Genomic DNA, 23,443 nt, shown 5'->3' on the forward strand with positions numbered 1-23,443 from the left:
ATATCCATAGCTCTTTGTTCACACCCTGTACATAATTACCCAATAATATGAATGATCAGTGAGATGTTAGTTTTCCAATGATATATTACATGTCACCTTCTGGGTATATATAATGACAACAGCGTGTTAGGTTTAGTGAGTATGTCAGGCCTAACAAGAGTTGCTGACAGAATATCGAACCACCAATGGGCCTCTGTGTCACAGATAGCAAAAGTCACAGAGTCAAAGCTTTCACACTAACAATTGCAAAATTGTGGTACAGAAATAGAAAAGAGGTCAGTATGAGATAAGTGGAAGGGAGAGAAGAAGAGGAACAAAAGGAGGTATTCAGAAAGTGGTTTTCATAGGATGTACATCTCTCTAGAATCTTGCCCAAGGTCCATGATATAGGCAGAGGTAAGGAAGATTTTAAAAAGAGGGAGGTCAGATTTGATCTTGCTCATGAAATAAATGTGAAACCAGTGGAGTTGACTGAGGAAGGAGATGTGGTGGTTGGCTTCGTTGTGCGGAAGAAGGTGGAGAGAGGCATTCAGCAGACCTGCAGTCTTACTATCAGGGATTTAGTGAAACTATAGAGAAGGAAGATGGAATAATTAACACAAGAGTAAAAGAAGGCAGGCAAAGGCAGTCGTATGCCTGGGCAATACTGCTGAGGTGGTTGTAGGCTGATTTACAGACCTAGAAGGTTTGGGAAGAGAAAGAACTTTTACTCAAGGGTGAAAGAGTTAAAGAGAAGTGAAACAAATGGAAGGCCCTAAGGTCCACTTGCCTAAGAGAGGCACTTCAATCTTTGACATTTAGCTGAACAAAGCCACTACTTTACAAGCCAAGTTAAGAGGTATAATTAAAAGGTATCAAAATATAAGCATATCAGCATAAAAGAATAATGGTAGAGATAGGTGACTTTAAGGGAGAAGATAGAGACAAAAAAGTAGAGGAGTGAATTTTGTGAGGTGCCATGGAGAACTGGGCTTGGAGCAACATGAAGATATCTGCGTATCTATGGCGAAGATACCTATGCTTAATTGTAGGTTGTAATTCCATATCACAAAATCTGTCAACTACACAAACCACTCTAGATTTGTCCTCATGATTTGACAATACCAGAGTTACTCAATGAATTATAGAGCTATAGTCCACAGCTTTTTGTTACTAGAAGAAGCATTAAACACAGAGATCATAAGTTCTCAAATTTGAGATCTTGTTGCCCAGCTAGCAAAGTTACCTCTTCTGGACTTTAGGAACTTATGTTAATGGAAGAGTTCACAGATCTATCTGTATGTGTTGGACATTTAGAATACCCAAGTGATACTATGAGGTATAATGAATAGGCAGCAGAATATGGTCACTATTTTTAAGTATTAGGGGGAAAAAACTTATTGTTCTTGCAGATAAAGTCACATGCACACAAAGCATGACCCTCTGAATCACATCCAAGTATAATAAATTTTCAACTGAAAGCTGAGCATTTACAAACAATTTATTTTTCTAGAAGTGGTGATTTCCCTTCCCCATCCTTTCCTTCGACTCGGACTTTCAGTAATGCTAACAGCTGCAACCAAAAATGTGTTTGGCTGAGCCTGTGATGCCTTACAGTCATCTTGATGGCATTTCCCTCTTTGGAGCTCCCCATAAACAGTGGCCAAATTAATTCATGATCCTCATTCAAATCGCTCCTTAAAATTCTTCTCTGTTGTGATGTCTACAAAATCTTGACAACATTTATGCTGCGGTCTCAGCACACCAGCAGCCTATCATGTTGATCATTATCATCTCATTATTTCCATGTGTCTGTATCCATCTGTTGTCTCTTGTCTGACACTTAGATTGTCAATTATTTGGGACAGGAACTGTGGTTTAGTTAGGTGTTTGTACCTAGCACAATGGAGTCCTGCAGGGTCCATGTCTGGGATCTTTAGGTGTTACTATAATACAAATAAAAATAAATGGATGTTAGAATATAACAATAACTTTTGAACACTGCATTTAATCAGTTCTAAGATTTCTGGGAAAGGTCTAAGCATCAATGGGCAGAACCCTATTGATTTTTGGCAAAAATTGGAAGGCGGGAAATGAGACACACAGAGTCCATGGCATCTAGTTAGCATCTCTTTAGTTGTCTGTAGATCAAAGAACCAGTTGATGGTAACCATTAACATATTCCGGCATAACAATACCCCCATCTCAGCTCTCCCTGTGCTCCCAATATAGTTTAAAGTGTTAACATCCTGAAAGAGGGAGAAAAAGAAAGGAGAAAGAAGGAGAATAAGAATGGCCAGGAGATGGGGGGGATACACAGACCCCCTGGCATGTAAGGGAGAGGTATGGGAGTTTCATTGATCACCCCTGTTCTAGAGCACCCCTGTGATCAGAAGTTCCCCTATATTCATACCCTGCACACTATCGTAATAATCTTTGTACAAAATACGCCTTGTGAAGTATCATTTGAAAACTGGTGGTCAATAATATCATGGTGAAATGTAAGTAGCAACATAATATGTAAAGTTATGAAATCCCCCTGTATGATATTACTAGCACATGTTCAAAACCATACAGCTGTGCCCAGCCAAAAGTATGTCGAACAAAGCAATGTGTCTTTATCTCAATTTATGCATAAGTAGTAAACAGGGTCCTTGAGACAGCTAGGAGAAGAAATGGCAGGAGACAAAGCAAATTTGCATTTCAGCAAACACATGTGAGAAGAAAGAGCATGGAGCCTCCTTCAACCCCCAACTCCACATTGCCTTCTTTACTGTTTGAATAAACTTTGCTTTGATCGGTTACCCTCAGAAGAATCCTCTTCAAAAGTTAACCTGACTATAAAAGAAAGGGGCAGAAAACCCCAAGCGTGCGTGTACACACACACACACACACACACACACACACCCCAGCCCCTTGACTTTGAGGGGGAGATCTTGACCTGAGAATTTGGTCAAGAATGGTTGGAACCTGGCTGACCAAAGGATTTTATCTTGAACCAAGGTAAACCAAGCCTAGCTTGTTAAGTTTTAGCAATTAGAAAGCATTTTATCTTTATTTCTCTTGTAACCATTTTTGACTTCAATACCTTATATTTGAATTCATTTAAAATCTTTTCTTCTGGTAATAAACTTGTTGTTTTTTTAATCTCTTAACCAATCCAGTGCTGTATTTAAACTGAACTGTTTTGGTAACCCCAGGTGAAGTAACAAACTGTTGAATATTGACCTTTACAGGGGCAACGGACTTTTAATAGCTGAACCATTCAGGAGAGGGCTGGACAGTGCAGAACACATGTTTTGGGGGAAATTTGGGACTGGGAGTGTCTTGGGGGTCACCCTGAAAATAGTAATCAAGGCTGGTGGAAACCAGAGTGTGACTGGAGTGGTGCTGGCAGGCTGCTGGCCTCAGAGCAGCTGGACCAAGGCCACAGCTATACCCAGACATTCAGGGTGTAACCTACATGCTGGAGGGCTGTTTGTGAGCAGCCCCGGTTGGGAGCTACAACAGCAAAGCATTGCCAGGCACCCCAGGTTGGGGGCAGGTGGTGACACAACCCTCACTGGTCTGGTTTGCATCCCAGAACGTGACACCCCGCCTCACACTCTCAGGGCACAAAGAATTCAATAGAGTCCTATTCTCCAGCCAAGCCCCCTCTAGTGCCCAGTTCCATTTGGGATTACAGAGTCTTTTAAGTTTTTCAGAGAACTATGGCCCTCCAGCTAGGCTCTCTCAATGTCCAGCCCCTTTTGGGGTTACCGTGTCTTTAAAATCATGCACCTCACCAGCTCACTCATAATATGCTCGGGCTCCTTCAGTGACCAGGCATCCAGAGTCTCTAAGCCACCTTTTATTCTCATAAACTTCCTCTTAGCCCTGACCTTTCTTTCAGGACCCAACTTCTTTTAGTCAAGGCCTTCTTTCAGCACTCAGCTTCATTTTAGTCCTGCTCTTCTTTCAAATCCCATTGCTGAGAGATGTTCCTTTCCTCTACAGCCCAGCTTTTTCTCACAAGCTCGGTCTTTGTCTCACTGCCATTTCCTCCTTTTAACTCCAGTACTTCCTCTTCCTAATTGCTCTTTCCTCCTGAACTACACCCTCTTTAGGTGACATTCAATTACATGACACCTTTCAGGTGGTTCTTGGGTTTCAATTACCATTCTGTAATGCTTTATTAGCCCCAGCTGAGCTAACTGCTCCCCCCTCCAGATAAGATAAGGCTGCTTAAAAAGGCCACATCATCTTGTCCTATTGGGTTCTGGGAAGAGGGCAGGCGCAAGTCCGCCCATTGCTAAAGGATCCTCCCCAGCCTTAGGGGAGGATTCACAAGGTCCAGGAACTCAAATAGTTATGGAGGACAACCAAAAATGTAACAGGGGCAGGCGTGAAGGTCAAAGGGTCAAACAAAGGAAACCCGAGGGGGACACCGAGCAGAGAACCCCGGACAGCACCAACTGCTCCTCGAAGGTTTCAAGGGAGCCAGCGGATGCCACCCAGAGGAACTCTGCCCGGATGCGTGAATGGAGTTAGGACTGGAAATAGGCCCCAAAGTTGCAAAGAACCCCCTCAGCCAACATCGTCTCCCTGATGTTGTAGATGGCCACCTTGGCCATCACCAGGAGGAGGTTGACGAGGATGTCCTGTGACTTTGTGGGGTCTCAGATAGGGTGTGAGTAAATGAAAAGGTGAGGGGAAAAGTGCAGCCAGAAATGTAAAAGGATGTTAAGGAGGAGCTGGAACAGGGGCTGCAACCTGGTGCCCTCCAGGTATATGTGCACCAGGCTCTCCCTCATGCCGCAAAAGGGGAAGGCATCAGGGATGGGGGTGAACCACAACAATACACACCCATGCTCATGGCTCCATGGAGGAGCTGCCAACTAATATCCCCGGTGGGCCTTGGGACTAGGGTAGAATATAGGCTGGCCCACCGGGGTTCCTCACCCTCAACAGGTGGCAGTAGGTCCCGCCACTTCGTATCAGGGTGGGACACGAGGGTGAGGAAATGAAGGATGTGGAGCATGAGCGTGTACAGATGGTTCCTTGGCACGGTCTGGAAGCGAACTGGCTGCAAATCGTGCAGCCAGCTTGCGGTGTACGGGTGGGATGGTAGGGGGGGCTCACAGGGCAGAGGGCCCAGGGTGGGCAAGGAGCACCCTCCTGCAGGACCCGGTCAAAATAAACCCAAGCAGTGGGCAGTAAGGCTACCCTCACCTTCCGAAGTAAGCACTGGGGAGTATGAAGGGTGGAGAGCCCCATGCGCTGAGCAAGGGTCAGGGGATCCACCCAGTCTCTCTGGTTGTAGTCCAGGAGGTCTCTGACTCTGGTGACTTCTGCCAGGACCAACCTCTGGCGTCCCGAGGGGGATTCCACCACCTGCACACGAAGTTGGGAATTGTGTCGCAGGGGCTCCGCGAGGAGATCTACCCCCTCAGTAGCCGCCCCGGACCTGGTCGCCAAAACCAGCTTCCAGGTCCAGAGGAGGTCCTGGTAGAAGACCGGCAGCCCGGAGAGGTCTCACGGAAGACTTCTCAGATGGAGATAAAGGAGCTGCCAGTCATATCGGAGCCCTCGGAAGCGCACAGGAAGGCATGTGCCAACGTGCTCCAAGTTGGACTACCTGCACCATAGAGGAGTCTTTGCCGGGCCCGGAAGCAGAAGACATGGACTGAGTGCACAAGCATGTCAGGCCCTGTCCTCTCTCCTTCAGGGGGAGATGGAGAACCCCTGCAGAGACCCAGTGCAGTCCTGGCCAAAAGAACTCCAGAACCAGCTTCTGGATATCAGCCAGGAAACCCGGGGCTGGGACCAGGGTGTTGAGCTGGTACCAGAGCATGGACAGGACTAGCTGGTTAAGCACCAGTGCCCTCCCTCACAGGGAGAGGCACCGGAGTAGTCCCATGCACCTCTGCAGCCACTCAGACACCCTGCCCTCCAACTCCAGCCAGTTTCACATCATCTTGTGACAGGGAGACATGAGGGAGCAGGAGGGGATAGTTGCAGTGAGTCCATGAAATAGATGAGGATGGAAGGGTGGGAACCACGAGGCAGGAGACAGGACCAGGACAAATCAGAAATAAAGCATTTCATCTCCAAAGAGAGTGAAAATAGACAAACAAGTGAGGAGTCAGCTGATGGGAATCTCAGTGTCACAGCAGGATGAGCTGCCCTGTAACATTAAGTACCAGAGACTAATCACTGTGTAGTTCATCATTTGGCTAAAGGGTTTGGACATTTGTGGTTTTTGTCCATTTAGTGACGTGATTTTAGAATAGACATGGAAATTATCATACCCAGTGAATCTGCCACAAACTGGTTCTTTGACTTCCTGTTAAATGAGTATATACTACTAATATACCCATTCTGGCAGATCAATGCACATTCAACAGTGCCTCTTTCATAGTATTTTACAGTTCCCATGTTAGTAAATGCACCTTCCCTCTCCCTCCATCCAGTATTACTATGACAAATAAGAAAGGCTTGGTGCTTACAATATTAGTACGAACAAATAACAGTAACTTTAATATGAAGATGGAACTTCTGGTTTTAGCAATTCAGAACTGGCTTTCCCTTAACTCTTAGGCCTGGTCTACACTACGAGTTTAGGTCGACTTTAGCCACGTTAAATCGAATTAAGCCTGGACACGTTCACACGACGAAGCCCTTTCTTTCGACTTAAAGGGCCCTTTAAACCGGTTTCTTTACTCCACCTCCGACGAGGGGATTAGCGATAAAATCAGCCTTAGGGGGTCGGAATTGGGGTAGTGTGGATGGAATTCGACGTTATTGGCCTCCGGGAGCTATCCCACAGTGCTTCATTGTGACCGCTCTGGACAGCACTCTCAACTCAGATGCACTGGCCAAGTAGACAGGAAAAGCCCCGCGAACGTTTCAATTTCATTTCCTGATTGCTCAGCGTGGAGAGCACAGGTGACCACGCAGAGCTCATCAGCACAGGTAACCATGATGGAGTCCCAGGATCGCAAAAGAGCTCCAGCATGGACAGAACGGGAGGTACGGGATCTGCTCGCCATATGGGGAGACGAATCAGTGCTAGCTGAACTCCGAAGCAGTAAACGAAATGGCAAAATATTAGAAAAGGTCTCCAAGGCCATGAAGGACAGAGGCCATAACAGGGACGCACAGCAGTGCCGCGTGAAAATTAAGGAGCTAAAGCAAGCCTACCACAAAGCCAGAGAAGCAAACGGAAGGTCCGGGGCAGAGCCGCAAACATGCCGCTTCTACGCGGAGCTGCATGCCATTCTAGGGGGTGCAGCCACCACTACCCCAACCGTGTGCTATGACTCCCTCACTGGAGAAAAACACAGGGAAGCGGGTTCGGGGTACGAGGAAGATGAGGATGGAGAAAATGTAGATGGCTCACAGCCGCAAGGAAGCGGAGAAACCGGTTTCCCCAACAGCCAGGATATGTTTATCACCCTGGACCTGCAACCAGTAACCCCCGAACTCACCCAAGGCATGCTCCCAGACCCTGAGGGCACACAGGGGACCTCTGGTGAGTGTACCTTTGTAAATATTACACATGGTTTAAAAGCAAGTGTGTTTAATGATTAATGATTAATTTGCCCTGGCAATCGCGGCCAGTACAGCTACTGGAAAAGTCTGTTAACGTGTATGGGGATGGAGCGGAAATCCTCCAGGGACATCTCCAGAAAACTCTCCTGGATGTACTCCCAAAGCCTTTGCAAAAGGTTTCTGGGGAGGGCTGCCTTATCCCGTCCGCCATGGTAGGACACTTTACCACGCCAGGCCAGTAGCACGTAGTCTGGAATCATTGCATAACAAAGCATGGCAGCGTATGGTCCCGGTGTTTGCTGACATGCAGACAACATCCATTCCTTATCGCTCTTTGTTATCCTCAGGAGAGTGATATCATTCACGGTCACCTGGTTGAAATGGGGCAATTTTATTAGGGGGACATTCAGAGGTGCCCGTTCCTGCTCTGCTGAACAGAAATATTCCCCGCTGTTAGCCACGCGGTGGGGGGAGGGGTGAAGTGATCATCCCAGAGAATTGGGTGTGTGGGGGAGGGGAGTTAGTTGGGTTTGTGCTGCATGTTAACCCTGAAACCGCAGCCCCTCCTTTTACATTGCAAACCCATTTTAAATGGCCAACCCAACGGGTGCTTGGTATGGGAAATGAGAGCACTACTGTTTGAAACCATTCCCACATGTTAAGAAGGTTAAAAAAGCCAAAAGACTGTGTCTTACCATGGCTGCCTGCAAGCTGAAATCTGTGGCCTGGCACATTACACCAAACCGGCAGGCCCTCAATATAAGAGGAAAAATGCGACCTTGTAACGAAAGCACATGTGCTGTGTAATGTGAACAGCAAAATTTAACGTGAAAGAGTGTACCCATTGTTCTCTAAAATGTGTCTTTTTTAACCACCTCTCCCTTCTCCTCCACCAGCTGCAAATGTTTCTCCTTCACAGAGGCTAGTGAAGATTAGAAAAAGAAAACGTAGGACGCGTGATGACATGTTCACAGAGCTACAGATGTCCTCCCACGCTGACAGAGCACAGCAGAATGCGTGGAGGCAGTCAATGACTGATTACAGAAAAGCACAATATGAACGAGAGGAGAGGTGGCGTGATGAATCGCGGGCTGAAAATGATAGGTGGCGTCAGCTTGCAGACAGAAGGCAAGAGTCGATGCTCCGGCTGCTGGAGCATCAAACTGATATGCTCCAGCGTATGGTTGAGCTGCAGGAAAGGCAGCAGGAGCAGAGACCGCCGCTACAGCCCCTGTGTAACCAACAGCCCTCCTCCCCAAGTTCCATAGCCTCCTCACCCAGACGCCCAAGAACACGGTGCGGGGGCCTCCGGCCACCCAGTCACTCCACCCCAGGTGATTGCCCGAGCATCAGAAGGCTGGCCTTCAATAAGAGTTAAAGTTTTAAACTGCAGTGTGTCCTTTTCCTTCCCTCCTCCCCCACCCATCCCGGGCTACCTTGGCAATTATCCCCCTAGTTGTGTGATGAATTAATAAAGAATGCATGAATGTGAAGTAACAATGACTTTATTGCCTCTGCAAGCGGTGCTCGAAGGGGGAAGGGGAGGGTGGGGTGGTTGGCTTACAGGGAAGTAGAGTGAACCCGGTGGGGGGGGGGGCGGAGGGTTCATCAAGGAGAAACAAACAGAAGTTTCACACCGGAGCCTGGCCAGTCACAAAACTCGTTTTCAAAGCTTCTCTGATGTGCACCGCGCCATGCTGTGCTCCTCTAACTGCCCTGGTGTCTGGCTGCGCGTAATCAGCGGCCAGGCGATTTGCCTCAACCTCCCACCCCGCCATAAATGTCTCCCCCTTACTCTCACAGATATTGTGGAGCGCACAGCAAGCAGCAATAACAATGGGGATATTCTTTTCGCTAAGGTCTGAGCGAGTCAGTAAGCTGCGCCAGCGCGCTTTTAAACGTCCAAATGCACATTCCACCACCATTCGGCACTTGCTCAGCCTGTAGTTGAACAGGTCCTGACTACTGTCCAGGCTGCCTGTGTACGGCTTCATGAGCCATGGCATTAAGGGGTAGGCTGGGTCCCCAAGGATCACGATAGGCATTTCAACATCCCCAACGGTTATTTTCTGGTCTGGGAAGAAAGTCCCTTCCTCCAGCTTTCGAAACAGACCAGAGTGCCTGAAGACGCGAGCATCATGTACCTTTCCCGGCCATCCCACGTTGATATTGGTGAAACGTCCCTTGTGATCCACCAGGGCTTGCAGCAGCATTGAAAAGTACCCCTTGTGGTTTATGTACTCGGTGGCTTGGTGCTCCGGTGACAAGATAGGGATATGGGTTCCGGCTATGGCCCCACCACAGTTTGGGAATCCCATTGCAGCAAAGCCATCCACTATGGCCTGCACGTTTCCCAGAGTCACTACCCTTGATATCACCAGGTCTTTCATTGCTCTGGCAACTTGGGTCACAGCAGCCCCCACAGTAGATTTGCCCACTCCAAATTGATTCCCAACTGACCGGTAGCTATCTGGCATTGCAAGCTTCCACAGGGCTATCGCCACTCGCTTCTCAACTGTGAGGGCTGCTCTCATCCTGGTATTCTGGCGCTTCAGGGCAGGGGAAAGCAAGTCACAAAGTTCCATGAAAGTGCCCTTACGCATGCGAAAGTTTCGCAGCCACTGGGAATCATCCCACATCTGCAGCACGATGCAGTCCTACCAGTCTGTGCTTGTTTCCCGGGCCCAGAATCGGCGTTCCACGGCATGAACCTGCCCCAGTAACACCATGATTTCCACATTGCTGGGGCCTGTGCCTTGTGAGAGGTCTATGTCCATGTCAATTTCCTCATCACTCTCGTCGCCGTGCTGCAATCGCCTCCTCGGCTGGTCCTGGTTTTGCTTTGGCATGTTCTGGCTCTGCATATACTCCAGGACAATGCGCGTGGTGTTCATAGTGCTCATAATTGCCGCGGTGATCTGAGCGGGCTCCATGATCCCAGTGCTAGCTATGGCGTCTGGTCTGAAAAAAGGCGCGAAACTAGTATCTGATGGACCAGGGGAGGGAGGGAGGGAGGGGCGAGTGACGACATGGCGTACAGGTACAGGGAATTAAAATCAACAAAGGTGGCTGTGCATCAGGGAGAAACACAAACAACTGTCACACAGAATGCCCCCCCCCAAAGATTGAACTCAAAAGCCTGGGTTTAGCAGGCCGTTGATTTGACGGAGGGAGGGGGAAGCAAATGAATACAGAACAAATCTATTTTTTACATCTTAAGACGACGGTGCAGCATGACTGATAGCCCTCGGCATCTTCTGGGTGCTTGGCAGCAAATACTGGGTGCTTGGCAGTTAGTGTACTAAGACTGATAGCCACATTTTTCCTGTATGATGATGATGGCCTTCAGGCCTATTGCACGATCTGCTGCTCAGGGAAGACTCTGCTAATGTGCGATGATCCAACTTGTAATAGGAAAAGACTACGGTTACCAGTCATAATACACCATCTACTGCCAAAAGGCAAAAGGAAAGGGGCTGGTGCAATGCAGCCCTACGGCTGCCAGCACCCAGATCGCCGATGAAGGCTACCAGTCATGCTGCACCGTCTACCGCCAAAAGGCAGTTAGCTGCTGCTGCTGTGTAGCAATGCAGTCCCATGTCTGCCAGCACCCAGATGACATATGGTGACGGTGAGCTGAGCTGAGCGGGCTCCATGCTTGCCGTGGTATGTTGTCAGCACAGGTAACCCAGGTAAAAAGGCGCGAATCTATTGTCTGCCGTTGCTCTGACGGAGGGGGAGGGGCCTGACGACATGTACCCAGAACCCCCCGCGACACTGTTTTGCATCATTCGGGCATTGGGATCTCAACCCAGAATTCCAATGGGCGGAGGAGACTGCGGGAACTGTGGGATAGCTACCCATAGTGCAATGCTCCGGAAGTCGACGCTAGCCTCGGTACTGTGGACGCGGTCCGCCGACTAGAGCACTTAGAGCATTTTATGTGGGGACACACACAATCGGCTGTATACAACCGATTTCTATAAAACCGGCTTCTATTAATTCGACCTAATTTCGTAGTGTAGACATACCCTTAATCTGTGGGCAGGTCAGGAGATCACTCTGCCTAAAGAAAGATTTGCCATTCCTTGATATACATTTCTGGGGAAGTAGCATTGTCACTTAGTATACATTGGCTATCACAATGTGCTATAGACATCTTCTCCAAAGAGGTTATGATTGAGGCAGATGATGTCATTTTCCTCATAATGCCTAATTTTTGTCATAAATAAAAGTCATTAATTACTAGCAAGTAATTCTCTGTAAGAGTACAACAAAACTCTGCTACTATGGCCCAGCTGGCATCGCAATCCATACTGTTGATTCACACCATTTTCTGGAATTGCAAAGATTCATAGATTCATAAGGCCAGAAGGGACCATTGTGGTCATCAGACCATAGGACTTCCCTTAATTAATTCCTGTTTGAACTTGATTTAAAGATTTCCAGTAATGGAGAATCCACCAGAGCCCTCGGTAAATTGTTCCAAGGGTAATTACCCTCACTGTAAAATAAGGGAACAGTGTTTTATAAAAGTGTGAAATTTCAGAAACTAATTTAACTAGATAATGTCCTGTTGCTTGTTTAGGCCCTAATCCTACAACTGACTGTACGTTTGCCTACACAGAGCCACTTTAACTTCATTGTTCAGAATCCAGCCCCATTTATTCTTATTAGTCCCCAGTCATGGATCAGGACCCCATTGTGCTAGGCGCTGTACAAGCAGAACAAAAAGACCGTCCCTTTTCATGTAAGATCAAGGGTTTTTTAAAAAAAAACAATGACACAATTTTAATTCATTTCAAAAGGAGGAAGCATAGGAAAATAAAACTAATCTAAGTTCTCTGTGATTTGATAGTCCATCTCTGTGTGATAGGTTGGAAATGGTATAATAAATCTGATATTATCAATCACTTATGCCACATTCAAGGCTCCTATGTTTTCCCTTTAATAAGCTAATGAATAGTCTGTACGAGCTGCTTAAAAAGCTGAGATATAGAAAGGATAAATGCCTTTCTATCTTTATCCTGTCTATCTTTTAGAGAGTCGATACAGAATTAATCAATCAAGTGGTTTGTTCCCAAAGTGTCTTTTTGTTTAGGCCTAGGTCAGTCATCTGCAGGCTGCAGAAGCCACAGTAAAATTTATTCATTGAGGTTTCTGTGAGTTTGCATAGCTTTTCAAGGCATAGAAGAGAGACATTTATCCTACACGCTTAGCTCTTAATATTATCATTTTAAAAAGCTAAGCTTTAAAAAAGGGAGTTTTCAAAAAGCATATGGTCTGTGATGGCTGGCACTTGTTGGAAGCATCACCTGGTGATTGGGGAGTCAGTCCTTCCTAATGCAAAAGGGAGTTGCTGGGGAGAGGGGGCCCTCCCATGGCACTAGGCTCCTGCCAGGGCACTGTGAGGGCTACCAAAGGTCTGGCACCCAGGAGCCCCTTAAGGCTGCCCTCCTTGGGCCACTTCCTATTGTCCAAGTTTTGCTGTCTGTAGGAAAAAGGTAACAGAAAAGGATAATAACTGCACCTTCAGTCTGTCTACCCCCAGCAGGTTGGCTCCTCTTTTTCAGGAGAGACTTCTTGAGCTTCCCCCCGTTATCAGGAGCTCCCAGGGCAGACTCCATCTCCCTGCCTTGTCAGCCCTCTTCCAAGCTGTCTGGCTTGCTTTTAAGCTCTGCAGGTGCGGCTTGGCGGGGTCATCTGGGCCCAGAGTTGCTGTTTAACCCCTTTCAGTTCTAGTGCGGGTTATAAACCCCTTCATATGGTCCACCGCCCATAAATATTTTTATGAGTTCCATTAGCACAGGCCCCCATTGTCTCCTAAGTAATTCTGCTGGAGTAAGGAAATTCCTCAGAAAGCAGAGGGTCAGTGTAGCGGGGTGAGCACCCGCTCCAGCCCTGAAGGGGTTGGAAAAGCCCTGCAGAGGGCTAACCCCAGCTGACTGGGGGAAGTGGCTGCAGCTGGAGCCACGCCCCAAACAGACTAACGGGGCCTTATAAGAAGGCCAGGGTTAGTTCAGCAGTCTCTCCTCTAGCTGTGGAGGGAGACAGGCCTGGCTGCTGGAAGGTTGAGAGGGACCTGGGAGTGAGGCAGGGCTGGGGAAAAAGCCAGAGGAGCTCCAGGTTGGCAACTCCCCAGGCTGTAGGGCCTGGCTCTAGGCCTATAGAGGTACTGAGGGTGGAAGAAGGCAGCAGGCCAAACTCCCCTTGCCAGTGATGAGTGGCATACACTGCAGTCTGCCCCAGGAAATGGGGGCTAGTTGGTGACTGGCAGTAGCCTTATACTGAGGCAAGGTGGGAATAGGGGGTGAGGTTTCCCTTGGGTGGGGAAACCCTGAGGCTGAGAGGTTACTGCCAGAGGGGCAGCACCCCAGAGGAAAGAGCACTGGGGTCTGGGAGGGACATGGGGCCAGTGGTAAGGTGGATCACTGGCCTGCAGAGGGTGCTCCTGGGTCAATGAGCTAATTCCCAGAAGAGACCAGCAGGAGGTGCCGCAGGGGTGAGTCCACACACGCTTACAGTTGGCCATGGCACGGACCCAAAATCATTCTGCAGCTGGAACTGTAACCTAAGGACTGGAGTAGCCTCCGTGGCTGTTTTGTCCATCCCCCATCTTGAGTGGAAGGATCAGGGAAGCTGCATAGTGATCACACCTCTGTCTATATTCTCCCTGCCTCCAAAGAACTACTGCATATGGTCTTACCTAAAGTTTTCAGAGTGGTGGAATATTTGGTGGGCAGGGGCTGAATTCTCTACATAGACTCCTGATATCCTGTACCTTTCCTTCTGTGAAGCAAACTGCAGTGGTTTCATGGTGTCAGTGTCCCTCTGCATCTTCAGAAAGGGGAGCAGGATTGGGGCAATAGAGTCAAAATAGCTGATATTAATTTGTCTTTTTAAAATAATAGGCTCCTGAAAAGTTCCTGAATACAACATTCTTCTACAGGCACTCAGCTATTATGATGAGAGCCATATAAGTACCTAGACAGATGTTTGTAATAGGCACTGTACAAATCAGTACACACACTCCTGTTAGTAAAGATAAGTACCTGTGAGAGCTAAATAGATGCTGATTACAATATCCTCATGCCTTTTGGCATAGTATTGTGACAGTACTAATAGTCAGTCATGTATTCCCTTTTATCTTCATTTTCTGAAAAGTAGATAGTACATTTGAATGTGCTATTAACTCTGTATCCTGACATTCACATAGTTTTTGCTAAACATTGGAGCTAGTGGAAAAATGGTTCCAGCTCAAAATTTTCTATCAGAAATGATGTGTCCTCAAAGTTGAAACTTCTTCTAGGAACATGTTGGTTTTTTGATGAAATTTTCAGCTGAAAAAATGTGAAGCCATTCAAATCAAAATGGAGTATTTTGTTTTGATTTCTTCATTTCATTCTGACTTTTTGTTTAAACTTTTAGGGTTTTTAAATAAACTTTTAATATAATTAATGTTTATATATGGTATTTAAATTATAAAGTTTTCAACATTAACAAAACAAAACATGGACATTACCTAAACAAACCAGTTCTATTAAAGTCATTTTGATATTTCTGAAAAGAAATATTTTGCAAATTTGTTCCATGGTAAATTTTGAAATTTCAAATTTTTGTCTCAGTTCAGTTTCTGACCAGCTCTACTACATATTTTTCTTCTTCACTATGGGCCTGATCCAAAGTCTATCGAAGTCCATGGAAACTCCCATTAAATTCAATTGGTTTTGGCCCTATTCTATTCTTCATTGTTCAGCTTACCATTTTTTTTTGCCCCTTTGTACACCCTTCTTCTTAGTGTACCTTTTTTTGTTGTGCACTTAACGGTGCACAAGTCCCTAGAAGGTTTCCACTTGTGTGTGTTTGAAGGTTTTGTCAGCCCTGTAAGTACAGCAATTCAGTAAAGATGACAGCATTCCTAATGCAGCATAAGAACAAGTAAATGAAACTTGGCTTAGAAATGTTGAAGGTGGTGGGATTATAAAAGCCCTCACGGATACTGCCCAATTTCAACACACAGTACTTTTGGTTGCTACTGAGAAGTAAGCAATACACCAAATAAACTATTTGTCCAAACTTAACACAACCCACACAAATGTCATAGACTGAATTACATCTGAGACACACTAATGTTATCATTTGCTTGTATTCCTAGGAATAGTTGTTGATACACATTCTTAAGGGATGCAGAAATTGCAGAATCAATCTTTATTGTAGACAAAACAAAAAAAGTCTATCTTATTACAGTAGCAGCAGGGCAATTGTGCATAGCTGCTCTGCCTCAGATTTGAATCTACAGATGACAAGATTAGCGATATGACAGCAGGTTTTTCTGATCTTAAAACACTCATGTTATGAAACCGCATGTAGCTTCTGGATAAAAGAGTGTGATAGGTGCTTAAGACGTGCATTAGATAATGATAGATAACAAATGTAAACCAACATTAATTTATAAGGAGCCAGAGAGAAATTATCAGCAGCAGCTTGGAGGAATTGTACTAATAAAGATATGTACCAATAAAATGTATGGAGTCTTATGTGGCTTTTCTACAGCTTTGCCTGGTTTCCAGTGTGTGGAAGCAGAATGTTTATTTCATTGAGTCCTAACTTTGAATTTACTAACATGAAATCTTAACCACAGTTACTTGCATTAATACACTTCCTGCATTAATTGCATATTTCATTTAAATAATCTACCATTTCAGGTTGAATGTTTTTTGTATAACAATGCATTAGCCTACACTGGGAAAAGTGTCAAGTCACATTGTCCCAGTAGATGCTCCAAAAAGCACTATACAGGTGTACAGGGGAGCCACACTCACTGCTGCACACCTGGAGGCAAAGCAAGTTACTCTGTAACTGGGCAGGTTTGGGGAGTGACTATTGCCACTAGGCAAGTGTAGTCCTTGTTCTCAAGAGAGCAAGGACTTGGCATGTGGTTATCACTCGCGCAGGGAGACTCCTTACAATCACCTGGATTTCGGATACAGAGTCATTTGTCTGCAGTACTTCCCTGCGAGGATTCTTTTGGGGGGGGGGTAGTAGTTAACAATGTCTTCATCCAGAGTGTATCCCCTTGAGATGCCTTTTGGTCTGTTTAAAAACTAAGTTTACAAACCTATACGAGGGTGGCGAGAGTGGGGAGAAGGAATCTCTTCTTATGGCCAGTCTCTGATGTTAAAGCTATTTTAAGGATTCATGACATATTCTTGGCAATCCTAAAAAGATGTCATTTTCCTTCCCTTTACCCCTCACTCACTGTTTTTACTGTAAGCTTTTAGCTAGGTTCTCCCTCTAGTTTCACTGTGCCTTTTCCAACTTTCTCTGGCAGCTAATACATTTTACTGGATTTTTTTTAAGCAAGTGTCTTTAAAAATATGAAGAGCCACATCTTGCTTGCCTTGCTTTTGTGAGAAGCCTTTTAGAAGCTACTCCTCAGAGGGGTAAGGCAAGCAGAATTTGGCCTTACATAGTAAAATGAGCTGATTGAAGACTATTCTCCTATGGACCGTACTTTTGGTGCTTCAGGTTGAGAAGAGGCAGGAAAGAGTGTCTCCCAAAGCAAAATGACCTTTGGGAAGATGAATCATAGCTGAGGAGGGGGAGGCCCCAGATCATCTTCTTGATTGTATGGATTATAGTATGCAGAGAGCTCAATCTCTGATGTAATGGGAAGAAACACAGTACATGGCACTCCTCCAAGGATTAGGAGGCTTTGTGTTACTATATGAATCTTTTTTAAATGAGGATGAAGATTCATTTTCAATACTCTGAAACATAAGCTAAGATGAAGCTGATTTCTCCCACCCACTTAGATATTTTATCTAATAACTCCACCACTTCTCCCCTCCCCCAAATCCCAGAAAATTGGCTGCTGGCTTTTCTGAGTTATCCTTATGGCACATGGCCCCAAAAGGAATTCTTGATTTCTTTTATAATATTTTTTAAAATTAAAATGTAATTGATCATGCCAATCACAAACCATCTAATTGCTCTGTTAAAATATGTCCAAACGAATTCCAAGTTAGATAAAATAACCAGACTATCTGGTCCCTCTATCAAAAGCCAACACTGAAGTCAATTGATATCTTGCAGTTGACTTTCAGGGGCACTGGACTGGGCCTTTACTGTTAGAAAACAATTTACTGATGCAAAATAAATACAATACAAAATGTACAACAAGCTGCATGCGGGCAGGATGTATTCATCTCTTTTCCACAGGGTTTGCCTGAGTCTATACCAAGAACAGTATACTTCACACTAACAAAGTCACATATATGTACTGTGGTATATTTCAGTATGAAAGATGCTCTCTTTATTCACAATTCTCCCTTTCTTAATTTGTACGTAGTTCAAGGAGCTCAACCTCATGCAAGCTATAGACTACAAGTAGAAGGCAATTGCTCATTTTAATGAACATCTTTCTGTTCATATTATTGGCCCCAATCCACTCTTTATTGGCATAGCATTACTAAAACCAAGCACAGATGTATAAATTCGAAGGCAGACGGCTAAAATGTATTATAGGTTCAATGCTGTTATCCCCAAATAAAAGGGATTTTTTTCCAGTACAATAAGATGCCAGCAGTGATGTACTACTCTGAGCCTTTAATGTATTGTCGGAGAGCCCTCTTTCAGATTCTAATAGGACTCCTATGAAATGCAACCAACAAGCAGCAACAACAACAGCTATGTTTTTCCTCTCAGCAGATGACAGATGATCTAGTTTCAGGATGATAAAGGCATTTTATAATATTTAATTGAGATAGGTATTTGATCCACATAATCCTTCCCCTGCTTTTGCTGTTTGGATAGCAGTCTTAGGATTCTTCAAAGAGCAGATCAATAATATACTATGCAGTCCTGGCTGGAATTCTCTCTGTGCATGAGAGACAGGATCGTTCTGTTTCTCAAGGTATGATAGATGAAAAGAACACCACAGGCCCAATTCAGTCCCAAAGTCATAAGTTACACTGACTTGAATAAACTTTTATTTGTTGCCACGTACACTGTGGCTGGATTTGGCATCATGTGAGTGTAATAAAATGTTCCTTTTTCACACTCATGTTTACCTAAGGAATCATATCAGATTAAGACAATGTACAAATGAGGCCCATGCAGAAAGCAGCGAAGGTAGGCACATTTTCTTTGTGGAAAGAAACAAAGCCAGGAGAGGGAGGTAGACTATATCAGCTTGGCATTATGAAGTTGCTGCTATATGCTCACTGTAATGTGATATTTTTTTCATGCTGCAAAAAATCTTCCAGTCTTGCTTTGTATGTGAATGTTTTCATATAACTACATCTTGAGAAGTACAAAGTTAGTTGGTCCCACTGCCCTATTACATCTTGGCAACAAAATGGAGATCAGATCTCATGATTACTAAAAGTTCCACGGTACTTTTCATAAGAGTGGGAATGTTGGCTAGTGATAAAAGGTTGAGGTTTGGTCTGGAAAAGCACCTGAATATTTGGATATTTTCCCTGCCGAGTTTGTCCCAAATATTCAGATTTTGAGTCTTTTTTTAAAAAGGGGGGGGGGGTAGCTGCAGATTTCCCCATAAATGGGTTCCATGTAAGATTTAGAATACTACTTGCTTTCAATCATTCCAGCCATTCCATGATACTGATTTGTGATATATAAGCATTTCTGCTTTCAATCCCAATCAGAACCAGGAAGTGCAGAGATCAGTGAAAATGGATATCTATATCGATATAGATATTTAATTTGATAACTCCTTTTGAACCTAAAATAAAATAGATTTGGATTTTGTTCTTATGCAAGGTGGCATGTAATTTTAAGATAGGGTTAATATTAACTCGTTATTACAGAAATAATGCTTGAAAGGGATTTAGAGCAAAGCTTTGCTTGCAAGACTTCCTTGCTGAAGTTAATGAATGCAGTGACATTGTTTCATCAAACTAAACATCCACAATAAAGCTAAGACGCATTGGCAAAGAGACTGAGGACACCTACAGCACATCTGCACTGGTGAATAAACATGAAAATAGAAATATATGAGCAGTTTTGCATGAAGAATGTTGTGGTTAGCTCACTGGTCGTCCAAAAATATCAGAGTGGGGCTATAAGGATCTATGAATAAGAGGGAACATAGTTACATGTGTAATAATCATTTGGCAGGGTGTATAATAGTACTTTGCATTCTATATCAGCCTCCATCCTAAGATCACAGAGTGCTTTAGCACCAATAGTATTAGCATGATCTAGAGGACTGAGAATGGACAATGGAGCCTGACTCTCCAGAGTTCTAAACCTGCTTCTGAGAATGTTTTGCTAAACGGACTAAGGAAAATCACTAGGTCTACACTACGGGGGGAGGGGGGGTCGACCTAAGATACGCAACTTCAGCTACGTGAATAGCGTAGCTGAAGTTGTGTATTTTAGGTCGACTTACCTGGCTGTGAGGACGACGGCGAGTCGACTGCTGCCGCGCCGCCGTCGACTCCGCTTCCGCCTCTTGCCGCGGTGGATTTCCGGAGTCGACGGCAGAGCCATCGGGGATCGATTTTATCGCGTCTTCACTAGACGCGATAAGTCGATCCCCAATAGATCGATTGCTACCCGCTGATCCGGCGGGTAGTGAAGACGTGCCCTTAGAATAGCTATACCATAGATGTGGTTTCCCCAGCTGCAAAATAACGCTCCTTGGAGTGTTGTGAGGTTTGTTAACACCTGGTGTGCATCAAAAATGTTATCTAATGCTAAGCATTACTAATTTACTAAGCAGCATAACATTGTTGTGAGGTATTGTTCTGGGTAAACTGAGTCACAGATCTTAATGCCAAATCCAGTTCAGGATTTCATCTAACAGTCACCGATTAAGGCAATAAAGTAACTCATCAGTGAGTCAGTGGTGTACTTACATGAGGAAAATCTAATATTCATCCATCTCGGGCACACAACTGGAACCATCTCTATTGATTACTCATTAAATTACTACAGGGCGAGTACTTCTGAAAAAGGGGGGAAGAGTTAGTACAGAGTCAGGCTTTCTGTCATATCCTGCTCTCTAGGTCATCATGAGTAACAGCCATGGGAGGAGGGGGAAGAGAGAAGAGATACTCCTTCCTCAATGATGAAGTAAAGGGAATATGTCAGGTGTCTGTTTTGTGTTTTCACCAGGCACTAGCTCCCTTCAGTGTCTGTTGAAGGGTGCTTGGCTGTATGATTTGGTTGAAGCTGTGATCACACTGCTCTTGATCATGTAGTGTAATCCTTCCACCCATGTGCTGGTGGTGGCCTGGCCAGTGCTTCTATTTTCACCATTGGAGATAAGTCCAGGTATATTTCCAGTTTTCCACTGAGCTAAAGTGGAATCAATGGCTGACTTAACAATGTGACTGAGTTTGCTGCATATGCTTATCTACTGCCTGCTCCACATTAAACAGGGTTTGGCCCTGTGTAAATTGCATATGGCAGTGGTTTTCAAACTTATTTGATTGCCTCCCTCCCCCGTTTTTGTGTCTGTAGTAGTTTACACCCCACTCCCCACCACACAAGTACATATACTGATATATGCGATGGTGATGCTTCTCTTGAATCAGTTTCGGCTTCTTTGTTTTTCACTTGAGTTGTTGTTTTTTTTCTATTGCATGAATGAGCCAATAATTCATTGTAATAAGAGCAAAAGCAAAACTGCGATTGTGGTCCATGCTTACAGTTTAATGTGCACACTGCATCGTAGCGAACGGATTAACATACAGATGGCAATGACTTTGTATAATGCTATGCAAACTTAGCAGAAATCCGTCAAAATGCACAATGCCATCTGGAGTCAAATGCACAACGGCATCTGAGGATCTGATATGTCTGGAGGAATAAGCTTTGCTAGTTATTCATTGCTGTGTGTAAAATGTGTGCAGTAAGTTTTTTTTTCCCCAAAGCTTCTCATGTCATCCCCCCTCCAAATACATTCCTCACCCTCCCAATGGGGCCCACTTCCCAGTTTCAGAACCTCTGTCTTATAGTAATACAACAAATCTGTTGTAAATCTAGAAGGAGAATATATATCATTCTCTACCAGCATGTCCACACACACATTTTATATTAATGATTTTATCATATCAGATTGAAAATTATATAAACATCACATTAAAATGTGGCAGTTTCCTAGATATCCAGCACAAAGGATGATTGATAGAAGAGGATCTGTACTAACAGACATAACAGATGTATTTTGAAGAAACCTTCAGCCATCATCTAATCTTTGAAGAATCCTCAAACAAAGCACATGGATCTGTAATATTCCAAGCAATTTTAAAGGGGCTTCCCAGCATGTCTGCCTTCAGGTTCTGTATAAGAAAAAAATAATCTATTTTGATCATGACTATTCTCCTGAGGTACCGGAGATAACTGATAGACCATTTGGAGCAATATGAAACCAGCTCAGAGATAGAGATAAGATATCTCCCTTGGAAATCCAAATCAGCTAACATTGTTCTTAACTAATGGAGCCAAATCTTTCATAAACTCTAGAAGAGGCATTACCAACAAGGGGGAGCTTAAGCATGGATACTCCTGAAGATGTTAGCAGACTTGCAAAAATTTGGCTGGAAGACAATCATACCAAAGAATTAAGAGGTTCCATGATCCAAGGCTGACTTGCCTTGTTTCACAGAAATAGACAAGAAGGACTGGCTAACTCAAAGGGTAAAAGGGAGTTCAGAACTTTGAAAAATCTTCATGCAAAAGTTCATAAATTTCTATTTTGCAGTTGCAATACTGTTTAATGTGTAGTGAATACACTGCATTGGCTAGCAGCTATGCTAATGCCTTCTACTGCAACAGTTATTGAACTATGGGCCATGGACCCCTGGTGATCCACAAAGCAGTTACTGATTGTGGAGAGCTGGAACGTCACATGATAAGGGTCCTTCCTTCTTACTGTCAAATGGAAACCAGGAGGATGATCCAGTACTGGAGCTTCTACTAGTTACATAAGAGACACCAGGAAGAAACTATCCCTAGTTACCAGAGCCATCATTAGGATGGCAGCTATTAGCCACCAGCAGGTGATCAGTTGTCAGAGGGAATGGAATGTTCAAGGGAGAGGAGAACCAGGCAGCATTTCAGGGGAAAGGAGGGCTAGACATCAGATAAATATATGGGGGGTATCAGTGGGAGAAAAGAACAGAATAGAAAGGAAGAGGGAGAGAAAATGAAGTGCAAAATGGACACCACATTTACTGCATTAATGACAATTAGATATACATAAATATTACTTTCCTCTGTAAGAAATTACTGCTATTGCCTAGGGATGTAGCACAATTGTGGATAGAATCATGACTGGGATGGAAGGTGGGCTTTTGACCATACAGTGGAGGGATATGTGCATGAGAGTTTCCCTATGATATGGCCCACACTAGGAACAATGCTGAAAACTATTGCTCTGCTGGAATGTGGGCAAGCTACATATAGAAAATGGTCCCTCTTACAGGCTGAGGGAGAGAAACACCATAGTGCTTATGTTCAAATGTACTTTACCAAGAGAAGGTTGGTGAGCTTTCCTCAGAAATGTTCCTTTTGGGAACAAGTCCCCACCAGACCTGTTTAAACAGTTTTTTCTTTCCACTCCAAACACACACTGCATTTGAGAATGTTTGTTAAAAAGAAAATTAAGCTCAAACTGTGCCTTATAGACTCAGACTTTAAAGCCAGAAGGGACCTGTAGCGGAGCGGTCACCCCTGAAGGGGTTAAAACAGCCCTGGGGAGCCAATAGGGTAGGCTGATTGGGGAAGCAGCCACAGCTGGGGCCATGCCCAATTAGGAGACAGCTGGCCCTATAAAAGGGCTGTGACCCAGGAGTTAGGGTAGTCTCTCTCTAGCAGTGGAGAGAGAAGGACCTAGCTGCCTGGGAGCAGGGTACCAGAGGTAGAGCAGTGCTGGGGAGCTCCAGTCTGGCAACTCCCC

The sequence above is a fragment of the Emys orbicularis genome, chromosome 3, assembly GCF_028017835.1.
Source record: "Emys orbicularis isolate rEmyOrb1 chromosome 3, rEmyOrb1.hap1, whole genome shotgun sequence".
NCBI classification, from domain to species: domain Eukaryota; kingdom Metazoa; phylum Chordata; order Testudines; family Emydidae; genus Emys; species Emys orbicularis.